This window comes from Thermobia domestica, chromosome 5, assembly GCF_964235325.1.
Source record: "Thermobia domestica chromosome 5, izTheDome1.hap1.1, whole genome shotgun sequence".
Classification (NCBI taxonomy): domain Eukaryota; kingdom Metazoa; phylum Arthropoda; class Insecta; order Zygentoma; family Lepismatidae; genus Thermobia; species Thermobia domestica.
This window is the reverse complement of record NC_137458.1, coordinates 30,745,510-30,772,143: the sequence shown is the minus strand read 5'-3', so window position 1 is coordinate 30,772,143 and position 26,634 is coordinate 30,745,510. Positions and strand designations below refer to the sequence as shown.

The 26,634-nt window shown below is 36.1% G+C and overlaps 1 long non-coding RNA gene across 1 annotated transcript in view; it reads left to right on the top strand.

Moving 5' to 3' along the window:
• The window catches only part of LOC145685832 (uncharacterized), a 41,327-nt gene extending 18,781 nt beyond the window's left edge, over positions 1-22,546 (top strand). The window contains exons 3-5 of the long non-coding RNA XR_014131491.1: positions 7,931-9,061; positions 12,784-12,878; positions 21,860-22,546. This is a non-coding gene — a long non-coding RNA (uncharacterized LOC145685832). The remainder of the gene's footprint in view (positions 1-7,930; positions 9,062-12,783; positions 12,879-21,859) is intronic.
• Positions 22,547-26,634: the final 4,088 nt, after the last annotated feature.

The window sequence follows — 26,634 nt, the reverse complement described above, 5'->3', positions numbered from 1 at the left end:
GACAGAGACCCCTTAGAAATTGGTGCCTACAGACCAATATGTTTACTAAAGAACATAAGCAAAATTTATGAGAGAGTTATAGCTAATAGGATAAACAAGTATAGAAATACACAGAATGACACCCTACAATATGGTTTTAGACCGGGAAGATCGACTGAGGATGCACTGAATGTTTTTAAAGAACAAATACAAAATAGTAGCTACCAAAAGAAATATGCTCTAGCGTTGTTTGTTGACATTGAGGGAGCATTCGATAATCTATGGATACCAGCGTTATTAGAGAATTTGAAGAAATTAAGGCTTCCACAATATCTGCAAAACGTAATAAAAGATTATTTCCAACACAGAAAAATAGTTATACAAACAGAAATGGGAGATAAAGAAATACAAAATGAAAAGGGCTGTCCACAAGGTTCAATCTTGGGACCCCTGATGTGGGATATACAACTACAGCCTTGCCTGGAGAAAATGGCAAAGAATGAGTCAATAGATAGAATCATAGCCTTTGCTGATGATATTGTAATAATAACCTCGGCAAATTCCAGAAGAGAAATAGAAACAAAAACTAACCAAGTAGTGGAAAGTCTATATAACTGGTGCTCTGAAAATAAATTAAAGCTATCAGCGAAAAAAACTAAGTTTATGCTTTTTGGAACCAAATTAACTAGGGAACCACAAATAAAAATATTAAATCAAAAAATAAAAAGAGTAACAGAATTTAAATACTTAGGCGTAACAATAGATGAAAATTTAAACTTTGAGAAACATGTACAATATATAGTTGAAAAAAGTAATAAAATTGCCAACAAACTAATGACAACTGGCAAAAATACATACAAGTTACCAAATAAAATATTAAAGCTATACCATGATACAATACTATGTGCGACTATGGCATACGCTTCAAGTCTATGGGTACATCGAATTTTCGAGAACAAAAAAATTAGAGATTCCATAAACAGACCTCAAAGAAATTTACTTATAAGACTAAGTGGAGCCTTTAACACAGTGCCAAATGAAGCATTATGTATACTACTACATATAAAACCACTACATCTGGTAATACTACAAAGAGCAGCATTCTACTGGCTAAAAAAGAAAGAAAACGAAAAGCTAATAGATCTTCTTGGCAAGGCAGTAACAACAAAGAAGGAGATCGAAGAAACTATAGAAGAAATATGGAACTTAGAATGGACAAACTCAAACAAATCAAGAAGATTATGGGATATTATTCCAACAATTAATAAAAGGAAAAAGTTAAAACATCTAGATCCAAGTCCAGGTGTCATTCACTTTCTAAGTGGGCACGGCCCCTATGAAACTTACCTGTATAGAATAAAGGCCAAAGAAAATACAATTTGTGAATGCGGCGAAATTGGAACACCAGAGCACCACATCTTTTGGTGCCCTCTGACAGAAGATGTAATACCAGAGAGGGAAAATATCAGACGTAAAAATCTAATACAAATAATCGAAAACGAAAATGATTTTAACATCTTAAAGCGAATAGCAAACAGCTATTCTGAAATAAGAAGAAGAACTTATTACAATGAAAACGAATAAGCATTGCATAAATGTAAATAGAATTAGAGTGGATGTGTCTTTGAGTGTTTTGAATGAATGAAATCTTCCGGACCGAAGAAAATCTTCAGGATGGCACTGGTATTCCGTGCCCCCCGGGGGAGAGGAGCGAGTGGATCATCGCATCCCCGGTTTACACCGGATGGAACTCCGGACGCGTATGGTCTTGTGTGTGTGCGTCGCATGTGTGCTTTTGTGTTCGTGGTCTCCGGGTTTTCGGTTTTCGGGTTTTTGGGTGTACCTCATTGCGTCATGGACGATAAGTGAAGAGGAGTGTCTCAGAGATAGTGAACTTAGTGACCGCTTCAGTCGATCTCGGCCGAAATGACGGTCCCAGCCTGGGTGTGCGGGCGGAAGGACACAACGGACCAGGATCCACACTAAGTGCTCTGAGTGGGTCCTGGACCTCAAGTCAGCACATACAGGACTGTGATATGGCATGGACACGAAACTGAGAACACTCACAGAACACTACATGAATAACTATTAAATTTATGTCATATAAGAGTGGAAGTTATTAGTGAAGTGAAATGTTAGTGTAAATGTGTTCCGTGACCACAGGAGAGAACCAATCATACAGTGGAAAACCATAGTGATCTGTTTTGCTGTGAAAAGTGAAGAGAAGTGCAGTTTGATAAATAATCATACAGCATACGGGAGAGGAACCATTGTCATACGGTGAAAACCGAAGAAAGAAGATGAAGCAACATATTATTAAATAAAACTTAACTAAATAATAAAAAAATAAAAAAATTAAATAATTAATAAAGTAAATATAAAATTAATTAAACAACATCATTAAACACTCATGTGGAATAACAAGAGGGAAAAAGGATAAATAGTAGCCTAATTAATAAATGTATTAATACATGATAATAAATAATATAATAAACCATTAAACAAGAATAGGAAACCATAATTACATTTAAAAAAAAATAAAAATAAAAATTAGAAACTAGGTAACTAAAAAACATAATAAGACTATAATCTTTAAAAAAAATCTTAATAATTAAGAAAAGAAATCAATCAGTAGGAATTAAATGGTTAAGAACTATAGGGAAATAATATATAAAAATAAACAAATAACAGCAAAATAGAAGAGTAGATTAGTTAGATAATATAGATAGATAAGTAGATAAGAATTAATAACAATAGAATATATTATTTAAGTATTTTATATCGTATTCCATACTATTACAGTTGTTGGATCAGGAATTGAAATACTAAGTAGTATAGTTCAGGATAGGTGCAGATAGATTTAAGCTGAGTAGCACTTTGCAAGAAAATTGTTGTTATTTTTTTTCTCATAGTTTATTCTTGTTGTTCTTTGTTTTTTTGTTTGTTTTGTTCTTGTGCTGTGTTTTTTTTTGTTCTTTCCTTTTTCCCTTTTCCTTTTCACCTTTTTTCTTTCAAACATGGATACCCAATAAAGATAAGAAAATAAATAAATGGCAATGATGATAACCCGTTCCGGTCAAAAGTTTCAGATGCCGGATCTGAAAGACGGGCCTGAGCCAAAAAAAAAAAAAAAAATATTAATATCCCCGCCTTAACTCCCGAAAACAGCCCTTTTCAGGGCTACCTAAACGCTTCTGAAAATATTTCTAGAAGTAAACCACTTCTTGTATCCGATTTCTGTGCAATCCTACTAACAAAAGAATGATAATTAGCTGTAGGCTTTGAACTCAAGACCTCTTCAGTGGCAAGTCCGTACTCTACCAGTGAGCTAACATGACCACGCAAACCTAACCTGAAGAAACACGACTTTCAATTTCTGGTATTCGATGACAATGATGCTCATATACTTTGCAAATGTTGTATTCAACTTGGGATATTCCGCAACACACACACACACATAAACAAAGCGAAAGAGAGAGAGAGAGAGAGATGAATACACAAAAGCATATTCAACGTATTTGAATGAGACTCTAAGTAACGACATTCCGTTCTAAAGAGAATTTGTGTTTCTTCCCGTGACGTTAAGGGGATCGGGAAAAGCTATGTGTCTTGAAGCAGGATAGGACTTTGGATACTCTGTTTATACACTTTCTATATCCGTAGGATTATACTGTATTTCACGAATATAAATAACATACTGTAATGAGAATATTGAGAAGTTAAATCTGTATGACAAATAGCTGCAAATAAATACACTACATGATTTATTTATTGCTATTGAACGAGTTTCTTAACTTGTATTTACATCCTCATATATAATACCGACCTACTGTGAAAATTATCTCAGATGTTATATTTTAAACATAATAATTAGTATGTTCTGCAATTGTTATGTTATATATAAACAACTTATGTATTTTAATATAATTATTTTATATAATTTTTCATGCATTGCGGAAAATATAATTTTAAAAAAAGTATTGAGCCAGATGGGATTCGAACTCACAACCTTATGATTTGAAATCCGATAGCTTACCAATGAGCTAACACAAGGACTTCCAGAGCTAACCTTCTAGCGATGTATAACGGATCTCAAGATAATTATGACATTCATATCCATGACAAACGCTGTTTCTGTTCTACTTTGACTTTTATTTTAGTACTCAGGCGATAATTATGTTCTATTTCTTAACTTTGAGCATTCTTTTACATATGGAAAGATTCTTTAACGTATTTAAATGCTCCATTACGTATAGAGAGCTAAATGACAAACAAGCATGTGCAAGGTTTCGAAATATTGTATCATTAAGTATTTCAATCAATGTTGCTTTTTTAAACACTTGGTAACAAGTCTTATTATATTTAAAAGAAGAAAAACACATCTGCAAACTTTTTCCCGATTGCAAAGGCTGGCTTGGAGGTTCGAACCTGGCTTACTTTTTCCCGAAGATACCCGAAGCTGGACTTAGAAAATTTTTGCCTCAAAACACCAATAAAGAATGCGCTCAACCTTTTTGAGACAAGGTGTACCAAGGTGTACAGGCAGCTCCATCTGCCGCATTTCTTTAGAACTAGCAGGTGGAGCTGCCTCATTCTTGTACCAAACGAAGCGCCTTTTTCTTTTGTATGTGATAGGGTGTGCAACTCAATATCAGCACAAAGTGGAGCTGCCTCGCTGCCTCCTTCTTGATCCAAACCCTTCAATTACAGGGACGTCATTTAGAGGAGACAGGGAGGGGCAATTGGTCCCTGAGTTTGAGATTTATCTATATTTGATTTTATCAATAAAATAGTAGTAAATCAGTGAAAAACGCAAAATTTTACCTCTATCAAGAAATGTTGCCTCTCCCCCCCCCCCCCTAAGCAAAATCTGAAATGACGCTCCAGGAAGATTACTAGTTGAACCATTTCCATTTGAAGTACACTGTAAGACGGGATTACTTTGCACCAATTTATGGAATTTCAAAGAAAATCGCATGTACCTTACAAACGTAATGATTTAGAAACCGGTATTTGAAAGATATAATAGCTAGATATATATGGAAAAGCATTCGTGCAAGTGTATTAGTAAACATTCAGTATGACCATAGTTATTGAAATATTAACTTTGGTCCAAAGTTACCCCATAGGTGGGGATACTTTGCACAACATACAAAAAAAGTTTGTTAAACATACGAACATAATGTTTCTGTGTAATGTTTTCATTTCAGTATTTATACATTTCACTTCCTACACAAAACTGCATGCAGTCTATAAATATTAATATTAGAATGATGATACTGATACCAGTACTTAGTATGAATTATCGACATTTGTAAAGAAAATTATGTATTTTCTGGTACCGGCACAGGAACCACATTCTGATAATTTAACATATGTCTCACAAAAATGCCAACTCAGGAACAAAAAAAAAAAATCCTCGTGAACTGCTTTGCATTGATTTCTCTTTACATACAAGAATATCAGTGGAACCAAATGTAATCAGTGGAATATTTGCAGGGTTTGGGGCTTTCAGGCTGAAGCCCACCCAAATTGCATATTTTCTATTTAAAAAAAAAAAAAACTCTAATGTTAGTCATTTTTATGCGTATAAGCTTCAATCCCCCACACGCAAACACACACAAAAAAAATCTAGTGATTTCTTAAAAAAAAAAAAAAAAAACTAAGCTTTTCTGAGTGTAACCCCTCTCCAACTAATTTTCTGAATCCACCACTGTTGGTAATTTACTTTCCAACAAGGAATCCATTCCGGCACCTACCTAAATAGGAAATTTATCTAAAATTAGAAGGCAGGGGTACCAGCAGTATAATTTCCTATCTAAGAGGTTACTTTGGACTGGTGCAAAATAACCCCGATTAGAGGTTGAAACCGCCTTCTCCCAGTTTTATTTATTTTATTTTATTTTATTTTTTATGACTTTAAAACGTTCCACACTTCAATTTCAACTATTGCTTCGAAGTCCCATTATACATAGTAGTATTCTACGAAACTGTCTTTTAACTTTGACGGAAATTCTTGTACGTGATATATTTCAAATTTTCGGCCTTTACAGTGACTGCTTTTCATACTTCTACAACAACGAACTCTCCTGATAATTAGAACTAATGTTAACCGCCAACATTATAGCTAAATAGAGTTAGATGTTCTATGTTACGAAAATGAAATCTTTAGTTTTACGTCCCACGGTTATGCCGGTTAGGCTAAAGGAGACGGTGATGATTAGAAATGAATAAAATGGTAGAATGAAGAAAGTGTGAGGAAACGGGAGAACCCTGAGAAAATCCACGAGCAGTCAAGCACGGTGTTTGTCCACCACAAAATAAACACGTCGCGAGGTGGGATCGAACCAGGGACCCCAAGCACCGGAGGTGACGCTCTACCACTTCTTTTCACTCTTTTATTGAGTCAGAAGTATATTGCACATAGGGATGAGCTCGAGTCGAGTCGAGACAGAATTTTCCTGACAAAATTCGAGTCGATACTAGGGATGGCCAGAACTGGTTCCTAGTGGAACCGGTTTTCGGGTCTGAACGGATCCGGTTCTAGAAGATGCGGTTACGGAACCGGTTTTTCGTATCCAGGTCTGGAACTAGTTCCCAAGATCCAGGTCTGGAACCGGTTCCCAAGATCCAGTTCTGGAACCGGTTTTGAATACCGGATCCCCAAGAACCGGTTCCGCGAGGAACCGGTTCCACTGGAACCGAAACTTTGTGACTATCCCTACGCTAAACCCGAGCTGCTGGCAGACTGTGAACAGTGTGCTAGATGAAATGGTGGAAGCGACAGGCAGGCGCCCAAGCGGCGGCCGCTTGTCTCAGTTGGCTAAATAAACTGGGTAACTGGCAAACTAATTGCCTAAACAGGCAAACTGGCCAAATCATTTGGCTAATCACCCAGTGGTGGACCAATTTTTTTCTGAAGGCACAAGCGGGTCTGGGCGGGTAGGGCACAAGCGCATGGTCCTCTTTGCAGTGTTTTGAAGATGAACTTTGTGCCTCCTTTACGGGTCTTTGGGGGCTTTCGGATCCAGGTGAGGAACCGGTTCCTAAGATCCGGTTCTGGAACCGAGTTTTCAGATCCAGATCTGGAACCGGTTCCTAAGATCCTGTTCTGGAACCAGGTTTTCGGATCCAGGTCTGAAACCGTAAGATCCGGTTCTGGAAAAGGGTTTTCGGATCCGGGTATGGAACCGGTTCCTAAAATCGGGTCTCCGAGAACCGGTTCCTCGCGGAACCGGATCTTTGTGGCCATACCTAGTCGATACACAGCTCTCCCAATAGAAAAATATATATTTTTCGAGTCGAGACATCACTTTTACAGCACATTCTCAAGACGAGACAGTCTCAAATCTTGTCTCGTGTGCATCCCTAATTGCATAATTGAACTAACACAAGAAGGAATTACATTGTACAAGTAACAGTAAATTATACATTTCAAAAGAGGTCTCATAGATTAAGATTGAAAAAGAAAAGACTATGGACCAGTACATCGTAGTGTTAATTGTTCATTTGAAACAACAAGAAAATTGCTACCACTGAGTCACCGCGCCCCTTGTTCTATGTTACTTTCTCTTTACACTTCATGGTTTTACCGACAGAGGACTGTGAAACTCTTTTCATAGCTATTTCGTGCAAAGTAACCCCGTGTTGTGATAACGGAAGAGACGGAACCTATCCTGGGGGCACTGAATGGATTGCAAGAAACCATATCTCGACATTTTTTTAGTTTTTACTCTGATTCCTGTCGACAGACGAACGGCCAGACAGAGCCGTTAGTTCAAAAAATAAACTCTTACTCATTACTACATTTATTCATCCTTTATGCTAGCTCTTATAAATCAGTACTAATTTTTATATTTGTTTATTATTGTTTTTATTTTTATTTATTTATTTATTTTTTATTTATTTATTTATTTATTTATTTATTTTTTATTGCATGCATCCTCTGAAGAGAAAAATTGATGACTTGAGTCAGCCGCATAACATTTATCTTTGCTGCACTCCACAGCGTATTTCAGCAGTCGTCACCAGATGGCAGTAGCTTACAGCTCTTCACTGCAGCAAGCTGTTCCAACCTGCCACCTTTAGGAAACAGAAAAATCAGCAGATCATTTCTCCAATGTTTTTAATCCTCGATTAAGCACTTGAAAAAAAAAAATCGAATTTTTAGTGTAAGATGCAGTCTTCATTTATTGAATTATTATTCTGTATTTGTAAGTAAAATAATAACACAAGAGACTCCTTTGTCAAACTGTTGAGTTATGATTCTTTTCTTCCTAGTTTCTGTCTGCATTTGTGAAAACTCTCTCGGCCATGACTAATGTTTCATCCAGGCATGTTTTTGTGGGAGCACTGCCTCCCTGGAACTCTGAGAGTGGCCCCCGGAGTAGACCAAGATAATACGTCTATAATATAATAAGTAATAACAAATAGCATAATACGACGTGAAAATAATGTGCCCCTCGGTATACTACGTGTGTCTCCAGGACTCTTTTTTTTTTTCTGAAAGAACCACTGGCCGTGACTATCTCAGGATCCCCGATAGCACAGAAGTTTTCCGTAAACTTGCCTATTGTTCGTCATACCAAATAATGTGAAAGTTTTCATTTTGTATATGCGGAAAATGCAATGCAAACTTGGAATGTTTGTGGCAAATTAAATATCATTTGCAATTTTTATGAAAGAGTAAATTTAATGCAACAAATTTCATACAAATGTAGTTTCAAAACTTGGCAAAAGCAAACATTTGGCATTTTTCTGCAAATTTGCTTCCACCTATCTAGTCCGCTTGACAGTTTCAATTCAAACTTTGAATGTCTTAGCAAATTAAATATTATTTTCAAGTTTTATGTTATAGCAAATTTCATTCAGCAAATTATATACAGATGTAGTTTCAACAATTTGCGACTACAAACTTTTGGCAAGTTGTCTTCAAGCTACCTACCCACAATTCACTGCGCTTGGACGTTTCACGAAAGAGACGTCATATGTTTGTTTTCTTTATGTGTTGCGGCGTGTGAGTGCTGTTGGACGAGTTCCTGGACATCAAAACATTGAGAGAGAGAGAGTGCTGTACAAATTGGTAAGTGCACAGTAATAGTTAAATATTCTTTTATTTTGTATAAAATAAAAATGTTACAGGAGTAAATGTGAATTATACGATGTTCGTGTAGCGCTTGCTAGTGAATCGAGTCGGACCTTTCAATCTGATAGCGCGAAAGGTTTATTGGATGCAAATATTTTACTCTTTGTTTTACTTACCTTTAGAAGATTTACAAGTAGAACTGATTGATTTCTGTGTGAAGAACTTAACATGATGTGAAAACAATGATTTAATGCACAAAGTGACGTGCAGGTTTACTTTTGGCGCACCACACGAAATAATTGTTAAAAAATTGATACTTTCATTGGTTTCTTTTATATTGTCTCCTAAAAGATTTCGCTAGGTTATATTTGAAAATATCTCACTATAAATAGATAAAATTCAAGGAGGCCACCAGAAGTAATTGTTGAAAAGTTACGATTCTTTTTCGATTTCCATATAAACACGCCTTCGTGGTGTATGACATAAGAACTACAGTCCAAAAACACAACCAGCCTGTCCTAAATGACCACAAAAAGCACGAGTGCGATCTAACCGAGCCAGGGCGGTGCAATGCTGGTGTGCCTGCGCGGGGTACGTCCGTAGGAAGTGGGCGCGTCAATGATCATGGGTATACGCGTAAGCGAGGGTAGTAAACCTAAATGGGTTTTGGCAAAGATACGAATTTGAATAGAACTTGTCATGGTGTCATACTAGTAACGCTCCACATATAAACATAATACACAGCTTCTGTACACTGTGCAGAAGAACACCGCTGCGCCTGTGGAAAATAACATGTAATAGAGTCATCTTTCATATGCACTCAGTTATTTTATCGAGTGACGCGGTGGCTCAGTGGTAGAGTGTTCACATCCGGTGCTTGGGGTCCCTTGTTCGATCCAGCTCGCGCCGTGTGGACTGTGGTGCTGGTGGGTTTTCTCGGGGTTCTCCCGTTTCCTCTCACATTCTTCGTTCCACCATTTCACTCATCTCTCATCACCCTCTCCTTTAGCCTAACCGACATAAACGTTGGACGTAAAACTTAAAGATTTCATTTCTGTTTTTTCAGTTATTTTGGCACAGAATTGTGCTTTGGTCCAGGTCTTAGAAAAATGTAAATCTGGTCCTGACAATTACACACGACACAGGGAGAAATATCAGATTAAACTGACGAACGTAATTTTGGCAAATACAACCATGTTAATAAATATTGCTAAACGCGCGAAGCATTTTGAAGGTAGATTGTACCACTGATTTAAATAATTTGCATATTGTTTTCCTGTAAAGCATTTTTACAGCGCATCTTAAGTTTTTTAGGCATCTTTAGTCTATACAATTAATTGCAGGGTACGAAGAGAGCAAAGCAGCTGCTGGATAGTGAACTTTCGCCAATTATATTCTTGAAAAAAAAAATTAAATTAAATGAAATCTTTTGCTTTTAGTCTCACGGTTATGCCAGCTATGCTCAAGGTGACGGTGATGATGAGAAATGAATAAAATGACGGAATGAAGAAAGTGGGAGGAAACGTGAGAATCCCGAGAAAACTCTCACACAAGGTTTTTGTCCACCATAAAGCTCACTTGGCGCTAGCTGGGATCGAACTAGGGACCCCATGCACCAGAGTGAATGCTCTACCACTTAGCTACCGCGGCCTATTACACTTTTGTTCATAAGCAGACTATTCAATTCATTGTGTTGGAAAGTTGAAGGGGGGGATCTGAGATGTCCCGTATTCTCATGGAGAAAATATGACAGGTTTATTTACGCTGTAAGATGTTAATTTCATGTAAGAAATTTTAAAACATTTATTTATTTCATACAACACGAATTGTATCTTTGTTTTAAATTAATAGACCCCTTTTGGTATTCATATTTGGCGAACGTCAGTCAGGCTTCTGGATGACTTGATCTACATTTGTTCATTTCTCTGCCGAGGTCCTTCATGGCTAAGCCGTTAGTGTACGCATCTTCGGCGTGGGTGATCTGGGTTTGCTTCCCGGAGGGAGCTCATGTGGTTCGGATTCCACTTTAATCAGTAGGTCCCGTCTCACATAGCCTCGCTGCTGAAAGGGACGTTAAACACAAAATCAACTCAATTCCTTTGTCTGCCTCTACCATACAAACTACAGGGTACAATTTTCGGACTTTTAAGTTAAAATTTTCAGAGTACACGTACGCGGCACTCTAAATTTCCCGTATAGATTCTGGCGGCATACCAACGTAAAATGTCAAAATGGCGGCCATTTTTTCAAAACAGCGAGTATCTACGCTACGAAGCGCAATTTTCAGTCTTTTACGTTGAAATTTTGACGGTGGAAGCACAAGATATGCTAAATTTGCTGCATAGATTTTCTCGGCGATTGAATGTAAAATTTCAAAAAGGCAGTGAGTAGAAAATTGCTGCAAGTTGTGACAATGACAATCTTGAAATATAAATAACATTTTAACACTTTTATCCCAAAGACATTGAAATATTTCGAAAAAAACGATTAAACCCGAAAAAACCCATATGGGCCCAGGTGTGTTGGGCTTTTTCAAAAAAAGCCCGGGTTTTTTCAAACCCTGGTTTAAAAACACTGAATTATACAAAATAATCCACGGTTAGTACTAGTTACATATATTTTAATATAAGGTGTATGAAAATGCGGTATCCATAAAAGTGCTAGTAGTTTGAATTAAATTTATAGTGTGGAAACTTGTTTCAATACTTGAAATACATAGTCGTTATAAATATTAAGTATTGGAAATTTAAAATGCGCGGATTTGTGTCGTGTCACATAGACTTTTACTTTTTTTTAAAAAAAAGAAAAAGAAAAGGTAATATAGAATTAGTCTTTAGTTAAGTAAATAATGATAATTTTTTACGACTTCGCACAATAAACCTTAAACGTCATTTGTGTTTATATTGTAAAAATAAATTGCGGAATTCTCATAAAGGAAACGGACCAGAATATATTAAATTGCACCATACGTTCCAAATGTTTAGAATTTTCTTTGAGAACTTGAATTTGGAGGTTTTCGTAATGCACACCATGGGCCATAATATAAACATTTTCTTCAGTGTTTAATGGTAAATGTAATGTTTTTAGGTTTGATACCCTGAGAGAATCCTACCACACAATCAGAAAAGGGGGATAAAAGGAGCTTATAATATTAAATGCTTTTCGTTTCAGATTAAATACTTTTAGTTTCTGCCCATTCAAGTGTAATGAAGGAAACTGCTCAATCGAGGTCTTTTAAAACTGAAAATAGGTCTATTTCTCGTGGTTTGTTTCTAGTGTTTTGTTTTAATGAATGCATTTTATAACATTTAACCTATTGCACTTTGTTGTACGTTTACTTTGGAACGCAAGATATTTTATAGAGGATAGATACTGTTGTTGAAATGTTGCAGTGTGCGAAGCACTACAAGTGACGAGTCTAGGAGGAAAAAAAAAAAAAAAACTTTTTTTTTTCAATTTTTTTACAATTCGAAATCTGAAAGTGACCGAAGTTGAGTCATCTTTTCATATGAAGGTTTTTTGGTGTTGAATATCAAAGCAATCCTAGTAACGCTCACTTTGGTCTTCTTATCCGGCTAGACTCTTTGCATTTGACGACTACTGTGGTATTTGAAAAGTGTCGGACAAGGCAACCACTATGTTCAAATAATGTGTGTAAAAATTAGAATAAACCATTTGATGTTTAACATTTTGATCAAAAATATTCTTTTTCAATGCAGATGCTGTTATGAAATCACATCCCAACACAACCCAAGATTCAATAAAGAAATATACAAGGATTTGTGAATCAAGCCAAAACGAGGTTAACTCGAAGGTAAGTAAGCAATTTTACGTTCAAATATCACTCGGTTATTTCATTACAGGTATAATTTATTAGTTCATTGTTTGATGTTGTATTCACTCGAGATGCACACAATCTCGAAAGTCGAAAACCCCGGCACGCCGTATGCTTTCTTCATTTGTCACTTTGTTAAACGAAGGTTAGAGACAAAAGACGACAACCAATCAGAGTCGATTTTACAAATTGACCGAAGTTTACTTAAACGAGGTTTACTGAACTTCGATTTTCAATGGTGCAACAAAAGTCCGGGAACCACGTTTAAACTTGAAAGTTTAATTTTGAACGCGTTTAAGTGAACGCTCGTTTAAACTTCGTTGGTGCACACGGCTGCGAGACTTAACCATGAACGTTGTTGGAGCAACATACATTTACACCGAGCTTGGTTATGACCCTCGTTCAACAGTTGAACTTCGTTGGTGCACACGGCCGTTTAAACGAGCGTTCACTTAAACGCGTTCAACATTAACCCCTTCAGTGCGTAATTTTCAGACGCGAACCGCTGTAAAAAGTGTAGTTTTTTTTCGAGAACTTTGGATGTTGATTCTAAATCTGTTTCAAAATCACTTACATCAGAATCACTAATTAATAACTCTTCCTCGATGTCAGCATGGTTGAAATATCGTTTTGAAGCCGTTACTGTGCTGTCTGCTCTCAAACAAAACAAAGAATGAAAATTGTATTTGACGAAGCACAAACTCTATTTTAATTTCTTTCTTCCTCTTCTTCTTTTCATTAAGCAGCAATTGAAACCAGCTGAGCGCAAACTCGCTAAATATTGTCGGGATAACATTACTCATACTATGGGCAAGTATATTCGCCATACGCAATACAAAGTAGCCAAAGCAAAATGAAAGCATAAATATACGCCATCCGCACAGCAGGTGTGTTTTGAAGACACGAGTTAACTCGCCACCCACACTGAAGGAGTTGAACTTTCAAGTTTAAACGTGGTTCTCGGATCTTCGTTGCACCATTGGAAATCAAAGTTTAGTAAACCTCGTTTAAGTAAACTTCGGTCAATTTGTAAAATCGACTCTGATTGGTTGTCATCTTTTGTCTCTAACCTTCGTTTAACAAAGTAACAAATAAAGAAAGCATACCGCGTGCCGGAGTTCTCGACTCTCTAGATCGTGTGCATCTCGACTGAACATAATCAAAGAATGGACTAATAAATTATACCTTTAATAAAATAAGCGAGTAATACTTGGTGTTGCAATATTGGTAGAAGATTTTAGATTAGATTGTAGCGTGTAGTTTTATACGAATCCATAGTATAAGTAGTAGTAGGAAAGGGTTAGAGGTCTGCAGGGGTTTGTTGGGTTCTGTTCTCCGTGCAGTTTTACTATACGTTTACACGTCCATTTTATGTCGAGAACTGAACCCAACTAACCCCTGCGGGGCTTCTGACTTTTTCCTACTACTACTTATACTATGGATGCGTATATTAAAACTGCATGTTGTTCTCGACATAAAACGGGACAAATTAAAGACGTCTGCAATTTTTTCCATATATTTTACAATCTGTGGATCCGTAGCCCCAATAGTAACACTGCACTATAAAGATTACACTAAACTTATAACAAAGAAAAAATATAATGTGAATCTATTGACCGGGGGGAACTTCTCCGCGAGAACCATGAAATTCCCTCATGACCATATCCTATAGGTCAATGTTCCGTTAAGGGGGTCCAGTGTCTTTGACACCACTTGTTTCTATTGATTTTCGTTTGATTACATAATATAACGTTATATTAGGTTTGGTTAGATTAGCTTAGGTCTGGTTAGCTTAAGGGGGTCCAGTGTAGTTTTGGACCCGCTTAACGGAACATTGACCATCCTATCATCCTCAATGTGGATTCCTAGTACATTTCATCCCCAGTATAAGTTACTAAAATTCGCCACCACTAGAAAATAAAAAATGGAAAAAAAAAAGAAAAAACTTCTGGAATCCACTGTTGGGGAAAATTGATTCAACAGTTATTCATATTTCATCGTGAAAATGTTATTCTAATGCCTTTAACATTCTTTTCCCTGTTGGTGTTTGCCTACAATTCCTAGTTAGCGTAGGTAAAGTTGAGGAGCTCTACCATTTATTCTTTCCATTTATGAGCTAACGACTTCTGCATTTTTAGTTTCTCACCTGTCCACCAGCTACGCACACATTTATAATATGTTTGCAAACTTATATATTATAAATACAACAAGTGCAAAAACCACGCACGAATCTGTGCTAAATGGCCAAAACAACCGAAGTTTGTATCTATTCCGATTCGAAGCAGGGCACAATTTGAGGGATCGCTCGTGATTTTCTCCGCGAAAGCAGGCACATTAGCGATGGTGGTCTGTGCATAAGAAAATACCACTGTTTAAAATATCACCCTCATGTTTTGCGGTGCAATTTCTCAAAAAACATTTGTTACACATGTAAGTAATCTGTGATTATAGAAACAGCGTTAAAATGTATTGTTCATAATTATGCAATTATAATGCAAAACTAGTTTGTAGTGATCACCTACTACAAATTGGTAGGTATTTTTTGTACTAATTTGCTCATCACTCCAGCATATGGTTCTACCGAATTTCAACGGTTTTTTTTTTTTTACATTTCCAGGTTAGATTAGAGCTTTCTTTTACCAGAGCATGCACTAAATGAAGAGCGCCATTACTTTAGGATGGCTCAGTAACGAATAAATAAAGTGTGGACGTATAGCATAAAAACTACTGTGTATAAAACACAAACCAAGTTATGCTAGGTGGCCACTAAAAAGCACGAATGCTATCTAACCTAGTTACAGTAGGAGCGCAGTAGGGAGCCCCAAGTGTTTGCGTCCATAGGGAGCAGGCGCGTAAGCACGGGGTATGTACATAAACGAAGACAGTGGAAGAGCACACTTACATATACTATAATTTCTTTATCACTAATAATTAACTTCAATATGCTGTGATAAATGGTAATTACTTATATTCACATTTTCATTCCTTCATGAAAGATATTTCACGTCGTTTTTTACCTATAAATTTTCTATTTGGTAGAACTGCCTGCTGAAATGAACCATTAATTTGCTTACACCATGGCAAATTTGCCTGTTCACTACGGACGCACCTCGAATATAGCCGAGCAGCTTCACCTTGGCGTAAACCGTAATAGGTTCAAATATAGCTTGTAATGAGTAGCTTGCGAAGTTTGGTACGTGGTTTTGAGACGTGTGGCTTTCACTAAGTTTCTATGTGTCTTATACAATTGTACGCAGTATATGTGGTTTATTTCTCATCCAGTTATTCCTCGTAAAACTCATTACCCAGTTATTCCTAGAGTGTTATCAACCAATTGTGCGCAATTGGTTGATAACACTCTAGGAATAACTGGGTAATGAGTTTTACGAGGAATAACTGGATGAGAAATAAACCACATATATTTTTTTTTTAATCAGCTCATAGAATTTTCGACAATGAATTTTCTAAACAATTTTCCAGTAAAGGTTAACCTTAGGAGGGCATAAAAGTTATGTCTATAAATACAGTATTTTTTTCTTTTTTGGTCAAAACTCCATGCAAATAGCATAAAAATCCTTATCCAATTATTTATCGTAAAACTTATTATCTAGTTATTCCTCAAGTGGTATTAACTTGTGCGTACAATTGTATAAGACACATACAAACTTAGCTTCATATAATGAAAGCCACACGTCTCAAAATTACGCACCAAACTTTGGAAGCTGCTCGTAACAAGCTATTTTTTAACCTATTACGGTTCGAAGGTGAAGCTGGAGGGCTATAGTCGAGGTGCATATACCTGTAAGCAAATTAAGGGTGAACTCGAGCAGACGGTTCTACCAAATAGAAATTTCATAGGTAAAATACGACGTGAAATATTTTTCATGAAGGAATGAGTGTGAATATAAGTAATTACCATCTATCACAGCATATTGAAATGAATTATTAGTAATAAAGAAATTATTGTATGTGTAAGTGTGCTCTTTCACTGTCCTCGTTTATACGTATACCCGGTTGTTGACGCGCCTGCTCCCTATGTATGCAACCGATCGCTATCGTTCGGGCCTCCCTACTGCACTGCTACTCTAACTCTGTTAGATAGCATTCGTGCTTTTTGGTGGCCACGTAGCACAAGTTGGTTCGTGTTTTATACACAGTAGTTTTTATGCTGTACGTCCACACTTGATTTATATGATACTGAGCCATCCTGAAATCAATCCGCAAGCAGTAATGGAGCTCTTCATTTAGTGCATGCTCTGCTAAACGAAAGCTCTAACCTAACCTGAAAATGTAAGAACGTGTCAAAATTTGGTAGAACCGTCTGCTCGAGTAATGAGCAAATCAGAACCAAAAATACGTACCAATCTGTAGTAGGTGATAACTACAATCTAGTTATGCAGTATAATTGTATAATTATGAACCATACATTTTAATGCTGTTTCTATAATTACATGTTACTTACACGTGTAACGAATGTATTTTGAGAAATTGCGCCGAAAAACAGGAGGCTGACATTTTCCACACTTTTCTTTTCCTTATTCACACACCACCATCGCTAATGTGCCTGCTTTCTCGGACAAAATCACGAGCGATCCCTCAAATTGTGCCCTGCTTGGAATCGGAATAAATACAAACTCCGTGGTTTTTGCACTTATTGTATCTATAACATATAAGTTTGCAAGCATATTATAAATGTGTATGCAGCTGGTGGACAGGTGAGAAACTAAGAATGCAGAAGACGTTAGATCATAAGTGGAAAGAATAAATGGTAGTGCTCCTCAACTTTACCTATGCTAACTGGGAATTGTAGGCAAATGCCAACAAGGAAAAGGATGTAAAAGACATTAGAATAACATTTTGATGATGAAATATGTTGTTGAATCAATTTTCTCCATCAGTGGATTCCACAAGCTTTTTTTTTTTTCTTTCTTAATATTTTCTACTGGTGGCGAATTTTAGTATACTGGGGGATGAAATGTGTTAGTAATAAAAATATTGGGATTCCGCATTGAGCATAGGTCCCGATGGAATTTCATGGTTCTCGGGGAGAAATTGGCCTGGCCAATTCCTGAAATCATCACTGGTTCACATAGATCCACATTAAATTTGTTCTTTCTTATAAGTTTAGTGTAATCTTAATAGTGCAATTTTACTATACGCAACCACATATTGTGAAATATATGGAAAAAATGCAGAAGTCTTTAATTCGCCCATTTTACGTCGAGAACAGCGTGCAGTTTTACTCTACGTATCCATAGTATCAGTAGTAGTAGTTGTAGTTGTAGGAACGGGTTAGAATCCCCGCAGGGGTTAAGTTGGGTTCTGTTCTGGACATAAAATGTTCAAACTAAAGACTTGCCCATATTTTTTTTTTTTTTTTTTTTTTAATATATTTTACAATCTGTGTATCCGTACAGTAAAAGTGCACCGAGAACAAAACCCAACAAACCCCTGCGGGACTTCTAACCCTTTCCTACTACTACTTAACTATGGATGAGTATAGTAAAACTACACGCTACAATCTAATCTAAAATCTACTACTACTAATATTGCAACACCAGGTATCACTCATTTATTTTATTACAGGTAGAATTTATTAGTCTATTCTTTGATGTTATATTCAGTCGAGATGCACGCAATCTCGAAAGTCGAAAACCCCGGCACGCGGTATGATTTCTTCATTTGTTACTTCGTTAAAAGAAGGTTAGAGACGAAAGACGACAAGCAATCTGAGTCAATTTTACAAATTGACCGAAGTTTACTTAAACGAGGTTTACTGAACTTCCATTTTCAACGGTGCAACGAAAGTCTGGCAGCCACGTTTAAAGTTGAGAGTTTAATGTTGAATGCGTTTAAGTGAACGCTCGTTTACACTGCGTTGGTGCACACGGGTGTAAAGGGCACTTTTGATGGTAATAAATAACTTTTCTTCCATGATTACTCATCAGTTGAAGCATGTGCTTCGGTTATTCAGCGATTTTTTTTTTCTTAAAGTAGCACTAAGAAACAGTTAAAAATTCAGTAGTCATTATGAAATGAAAGTAGTTGTCACTTCAAAAGCAGTGCAATCTTCATATCGTCCCTAGTATTCTTTTCAAATAATGAAAAAATAAAAATACTCGTGCAAGTTTGAACCAATGCAAGAAAATCCATATTTTCAGGGAAAGCACTTTATAACCACATGGAGGGTGTAATGGCGGTGATTTTTATATGTTTGTAGTGTGTTTGCTTACGAGGAAAGTACACGAATCATGAGAGTTGGATTTTTATGAAATTTTGTGTTAAAATTAAGTTCTAGTTGCTAAGCAGGTCAGTAGTGGTCATTCGTTTCACAAATATTCCATTGAGCTGCTACATGCATACTATTTTGAAATCAGGTAGGCAATAAAATGTGAAGAATACCTGTTTGGATCCGTCAAGAAGGAAATATGGGCAGATCCAACACAACTATTGGAAATCGGGGTAGACAACTTATGTTTGAGGGCACTTCCAGTGCAATGTCACGATCTTAAACGCCGCTATATTGAATTGCAAACATAGTATAAATGAGAATGGGGTCACGTGGGGTATCAAAGACCACTGGAATTGTAAGCAAAGTCTACATATCTGCTGCCACTTGTGAGTTAATAGCTGTCTCACACAGGAATGTATGGAAGCCATTCAACCCTCGAAAACATCTTTTGGTGTGTTGTAATTAATGAAAGATAAGTTGCTTATTAAAATATCCCCGTGAGGAATCTTTGATGGATGGCCACATGTGATGGAATACTGAGCTAGGTTCGTTCTTTGTAGCCTGCCTGAATTCAAAATGAAGGATGTTTCTATTTATAGATAAAAATGTTTCATTATAGTAACATTTTTTTCGAACCTGTTACTTTGACATGTTGAACATTTTGTTGATGTTTATTCTAAACAAAATCCAAGTGATATAAAACAGGTTATTGTAATAGGCTCAGGGAAAACAATAAACAACTTAATAACTTTTATTCATGATCACAAACCATCCTTAAATCTGGATTCAGGCAAATGCTACTACGTACATTAAGTCTAGTCAATGCTGCAAGAATGACATTACATAGACACCACGCCGCCATATGCACTCTGTTCTTTGTTTCCTGTTCCCTGCTAGTTGCTTTAGTTCTTTATTCGTGAGTTTTATTCGATTTTGTTTCTTAGTGGTATGAATTCGTTTTTGTTTTAATATTATTTTGCCTTGTATCTTTGCTAGCTCGCTACAATAGAAGGAATTTGCTTATTTTTCCATATCATGTGGTAGCTATTTTCTCATGAGAGGATATATGAGTGGGTTACCAATCTGTTATTGATTTGAATCATTTTCTCATGCGCCTTTGCATCTAACGACCGTGTATTCTGTTAAACCATGTGTGGAAATAAAATTATGCTAAAACAATTATGTTTACAAAGAATATTCAGTTTGCGTGGCGTACATTTTCTATAACGGAAGAGGACGTCGGGTGCATATAGGGCCAAGCCACATTTTCCAACTTTCCAGATAATACGTTTTAAAAATTTAGAGCAGTTATGACCAACGTCTTGGGATTACGGAGTCGAAGATTACAAATTCCGAAACGTCGAAGGTCACAGGAGCCATTCAATTTTCAGGAACTTCTTTATATATTTCATCATTTTTCAAGACCGCTTTGGTATTTGTGGTAATAAAACAAAGTGTCTGCAACCATCAACTTTGTCAACCATTTTAGGAGATTCGGGGATTTATACATTATCCCAAAACACCCTAAAAACATAGGTGCTATAGTTGAAAAAAAGAGAAATAAAGTAATGCTCTCCAAGACTATACAACAAATGAAAAATGTTTAAAGCGAATAGTGTCCCTCACGAAACGTTAAGAAAAATTGTTGTTTTCGAAAATGTTCAAAAAACAAAAGCATGATGTTTTTAAAAACTGAAAGCTATGTTGTTCCTTATGAAAAGCTAAGAAAATTGCTTGGTCGATTATTCACCAAATCAGGAATCACTTTTAAAAATCGGGTACCGAAGTTCATAGTCCTCCTTACAATTAGTCTTGTGAGGCAGCAATTCAACTCTTTGCTTGTGTTTGTTCTAAAATTCCTGCAATAATTAGCATTAAAGTAAATGATTTTAATGTACAACATACATGTCATCATGAACCAAAAGTACAAGGGAAGTCTTATTATCTTTCGAAAATTTGACATACAACGTTTGTATATTTAAAATCACAAATTGGGGTAACAAAGAATCTCGAGGGTCCCATGTGCTACCTTCAGTTGTATGAGGATTCCAAAGTCTTATGGCCATTGAATCACAATTCAGTGATATAAAATCGCAGCCCGAACTGTTGGACTTAAACTAAATTTGGTGCGAAGGTATGTCTTGAAGAGCAAGTTATGTCTTGGAGAAAAAGAGAATTTTGGCCAGGTCGCCATCTTGAATGAAATAGGGCCGCCAGTCAATATACGATTAGAAAGTGCCTAGCGCGAACAACTAAGGCTAGAGAAGCGGAATTCGCTATCATGGTATATCATGAACAGTAGTTTGCGGAAAATTATAAAGTATTAAACAATTCGCAATCTTGAGTTTATGACCACCGAAAGTGGATCATTAGGTATAGGTTACATTAAAAACACGATCCAAAATAGCGGGAAAACGTATATGAAAAAGCTGCACAGGCTGAAGCGCTGGAGCTAGAGAAACGAAATTTGTTCTGATGATTGTATCATGAAGAGTAGTTTATGAAACAATTGCGAAATTTTCAAAACGATACCGTTTTTAATGGAAAATGAGCACCAAGTATCGGAAGCAATACAACGTACGTGATTTATTCTGTAGACATAAAACTGCCATCCGTGGTCCTCAGATATTTCCTTGTCAATACGTGAGAAATTGACTCTCGTCTTAATATCTTGTTGATAATCGAATGTTATAGCGCAAATGCATAATTCTTTGAATTTTCATTTCAGAGAAGGCAGAAGCAGAAGTACTCCAGTTTCCTTGGATGAGAGCAGAAACACCACTCGAGTTTCAATGGATGAGAGTGGAAGTGCTACTCGAGTTTCATTTGAGGAAAGCGGAAGCACTATTCGAGTTACTCTGGATGAGAGAGCATCCTCATCTGGAGGTGGCACTCACAGTAGCACAGTCTCAGTTTCCAACGGAAGAACAGTGATGGCGAAAAGTGGTGATAGGTCTGTTTTGAGTTTGTAGTTTTTGTTGGGTGCTATGTTGAAGGAAAGTTGCACATAATGAAGTGAGAGTTGTTTAGCTTCCATGCGTATGAAACGAGACCTATAACTAAACTTAAGACTTTGTTCATATATGGTTGAAACCGCATGGTGATGTCTGTTTTGTGCATTTAGTTTTTCTTTTTTTTTTTTTTTTTTGTGCTAATTTTGAAGGAGAGTTACACAAAGTGAGAGTCGTTTAGCTTGTATGCGTAACGGAAGAACAGTGATTACGAAATATTTGTAACTATTTGTAAGAAGTAATCCGAACAACTTAAGACTTGTTTATATATGGTTGAAACCGCACACGGTTGATAGATCTGCTTTGTACATTTAGTTTTTGTTAGGTGATAATCAAGGAAAGTTGCTCATAATGAAAAGAGAGTCGTTTAGCTTGTATGCATATGAAACAAGAGTTAATGTTTACCATCGGGGTAGTTATCAACAAAGATGCATTGTACATAGTTTCCAGTAATATAACTGTTTTGTTCATCCACGAGATAATTTGCAGCATCTGTGCTGTAGGTAGTGTGCTATATTATGAACTGAAAGATCAACATCATTCAAATACCACATTCACTATGCTTTATATACAAACTCGTATTACTTCCGTGAAATTCATATAATTATATTAAATTTTGACAAAATGGTCGTATGGTATTTTGTGAGCTGGTCAATGATATCGGCAGAGAACTGGGTTTATAAATCTATCAGTTGGTATGACTCAAGCGGCTTGTAACTGCTAAGAAAAGTTACCCCCAAAAATATTCACCTGTTTTTCGAAATAAAGTAATTAGCATGAAAAGGGTGAAAGTGTGAAGTATTTTTATAATTGAGTATGTAGGGAAACTGCATGGTACGAATGGATTTTTAGGTATATTGTACTCACCTCACGGACCTCGTTTTTGACAGCATCGACCAAAGCATGAAGACCGGCAAATAATAGTTAAAAACCACAATGGAGTGTTTTATAGTTTGTGACCTCAGTTCCAGATAAAAAACTGAGAAATGGAGAATTTTAACATGTAGCAAAATATTCCTCACCAGAAAACTCCTACTTCCTACCTCAAATCGCCTCCGAATTTGCACCAAGTATGGCGAGCATATATAAAACACAACCGGATGTTTTTGTTTCTCAATATAAGATAGTATTTAGCTGAAGTAACTGATTGCAAATAAGAATTTTGAAAATGAATCCTGTATCGTGCAGATGCTATGCAACCAGTTTCTGAGAGTGATGACTAGGTCGCTTCTCGATCAAGTGTGTGTCTATACGCCAGATATTGGCACACGTTTGTTTCTGGATGCATGTTCCGATAGTTCGGGGGAAAAGCTTCCGGGTGTGTTCTATCTCTGCTTGATGCGAAATCAGGTTGATTTGAGATATGAAGAAGGCAGAGTTCAAAATTTTGATATTTTCTTCCATTTTCGCACGATTTTCAAACTTAAAAAAAAAAAAATGGTGGGAAGCGTTGTGAATAGGCTTCAGATACTGGCATCTGGTACTAAGTATTTTTATATATACACAACAACTTACTTTTCTCAACTTTTTTTTTTCTATAAAACAGTTTTTGTTAATCTCCTTATGAATTCTGTAATATGATCACTGAGTATTGTTATAGTTTGTAGTACATTGTCATTCTAAAGTCAAAATCAAGCAATAAATATATAATGCCCTTTATTTACCGTATAGTATTTTTTTAATGTTTCATCCTAATCTTCTTAGTTATTTTTAACTGCTTGTTCTCACACATTCTAATGCGGTTGTGCCATTACCATGATTTTTACTGGTTTTTTTCGACATGATAATTTAGAAAAGGCTTAATCCTTTGTTCTTGGAGCCATCTGGATGCCGCCATGTTTGTTTATGCATTTGGAAGTGTCTGTTTTCCCTTGTGCATTATCTTCGAGTATAATGTGTTGTTATTGGATAATTTGTCGTCAATTGCTACTTTGCTGAGTGATTGTGCAGCCGACTTTGTAAAATTTTGGATTAAAATGTACAGGCCAAATTCGTTAAAAGGTAAAATTTATTAGATTTGTTTCAATGACTCGCTTTTAAGTCGAAATCTCCCTACGAGGAACCAGAGAAACTTTCCGTGTCCATTACAAGAGTAAGTTAAGTGATGGAATAAACGTTGATGTAACCTTCAGAAATATTCAGGTTTAGGCGTTTTCTATTTCTTTTTAAGTATTTATGTATACACATATATAAATTAAATGACGTTAAAATAGTCGTTAATAAGTTACTTCTTATTTTATGAACAAGAAAAGTGCAGCTGGAAGGTAGCAAACTATCTTCTATATTTGCTCTCTTCAAAAGGATGTGGGCTGATAAGGGTCATTTTTCGCCCATCGAACACCGGAAAAATGTAAAGTGTCTATAGAGGCTAGATACATTCTGTTCTCTCATAAGTCGAAAGACACACTACCAAAATAAATTGATCCTCATATCAAAACTTACACAGCGTCATATTATTATGAGTTTGGTTTATTTAGGTTCATCGAATCCTTCTTACCACAAGCCTATGTCAACGACAGCAAACATTGTCAAAATGACGCAAAACTACTTCTTTTTGGGCACTAATTTCTATGACTTATTTTCTTTCTCACATATCTATTATATTCACATACAAAACATATCTTCCAATATACAGACATTACAAACTTGTCTGAATCGGACTCTTCATTTTTCCGGTATTCGATGGGCGAAAAATTACCCTTATCAGCCCATGTCGTTTGATATTTTTATATAGTTGTAAAAGTTTCAAGACAATTGCTGCAAATTTTGATTAAGATATGTAGAAAAATTCTGAAACTAGTGAGGTACAAGTCAGAATATAAACTGCTTGGAATCTAAAAACTATTAACGCATACGAAACACAATGTCTCATGCCGATTACATTTAGACAGAACCTGGAAATAATGAAAAATATCTTCTAAACGTCACAGGTGATTACTCCATGTATGCAACCGGAATGGTAGATTGTGTTTTCTGTTTTAATAATATTAAATCGGAAGCAGTTATTATTTTGACTTAAACCTCGATCACTAGTTTCAGAATTTTGATACATATTTTAGCCTTATACCAAATTTGCAACAAACAATACCTTCTAAATTTGCTACAAACAATACCTTATAAATTTGCTACAAACATTACCTTCTAAATTTGCTACAAACATTACCTTCTAAATTTGCTACAAATATTACCTTATAAATTTGCTACAAACAATACCATATAAATTTGCTACAAACATTACCTTCTAAATTTGCTACAAACATTACCTTCTAAATTTGCTACAAATATTACCTTATAAATTTGCACCAAATATTACTTTATAAATTTGCAGCAAACATTACCTGATACATTTGCAGCAAACATGATCTTGCGATCGTAAAAACACTTTCTGCAATGTTGCTGCAAACCTTTTAATATTTTTACCAAATTTATCAGCTCATTTTCGGAAATTTTGTCAAAGAAAATTTGCACAAAATATTTGCAGCAAAGTCCTGGCAAACTTTCTTGCTGTGCAGTCGCAAACATTTCGTTTGTATTGGCAGATGTTTTCGTTTTCTGAGGCAACTTTGCTGCAAACTCAGCCAGCGTCAACTTCGTTATTTGCATTGAACTTTCGGCAAATTTTCTCATTTGAAAAGGCAAGTTTTTTGCAAACTTTTTAGTTTGCCTCTGCAAATTTTTAAACATTTTTAAAAACTTTTCTGTGCTATCTGGGATAACACTTAACTTCCTATTTTTGATTTTTTTTTTTTTTTTTTTTTTTTTTTTTGTTAAGGTGGACAGAAACAGAACAAACACTAAAGGAGTATAAGAACAAAACTACTGAACAGGGACTATGAGAGACACTTTTCACGTTGAGAATCAAATAGGCAACAGGATGTTAATTCCAAAGGAAGCACCTTTATCAAAGACGTAAGGCCAACCATTGCCTCGCACCACTTATGTGACAAAGTTGTCATACTGACAAAGAACCATCACGATTGTTGAAGAGCATAGCTCTTTTGTGATGCTGTGAAGGAGGTAGAAATTCAAGTCCATACTAGAAGTCTGCATTCAAGTACGTGCCGGTCAAATAGTGATGAGCAAATGCAAGACCAAGACCGGGATGGTCTTGGTTTTGGTCTTGCACTGGAACCCTTGGTCTTGGTCTTGGTCTTGCATGCAAGAGTCTTGCAAGCTTTGCATTTATGAAATCTCAAGCTTTTCATAGATAAATTTTACTATGGATATAACAAATAATAAACTCTACAATGCGCCAATAGTAACGGAAATACAATGTATGTTTCTAAATGTAATATAGTTTAACTTCGTGTAAGTATGATGATAGCGTACAACATAGGTGACGACATTTATTTATTTTTAATAGGTGCCCACGCTTCCCTAGTTATGCCTAAATCACAACGTTTCGTAATCTGTTTATTATTTATAACAGATCCAACACACCACTGTTTTCCAAACTGGTGAGGCTACCCCTGAAACGCATGAAAGAAATTAA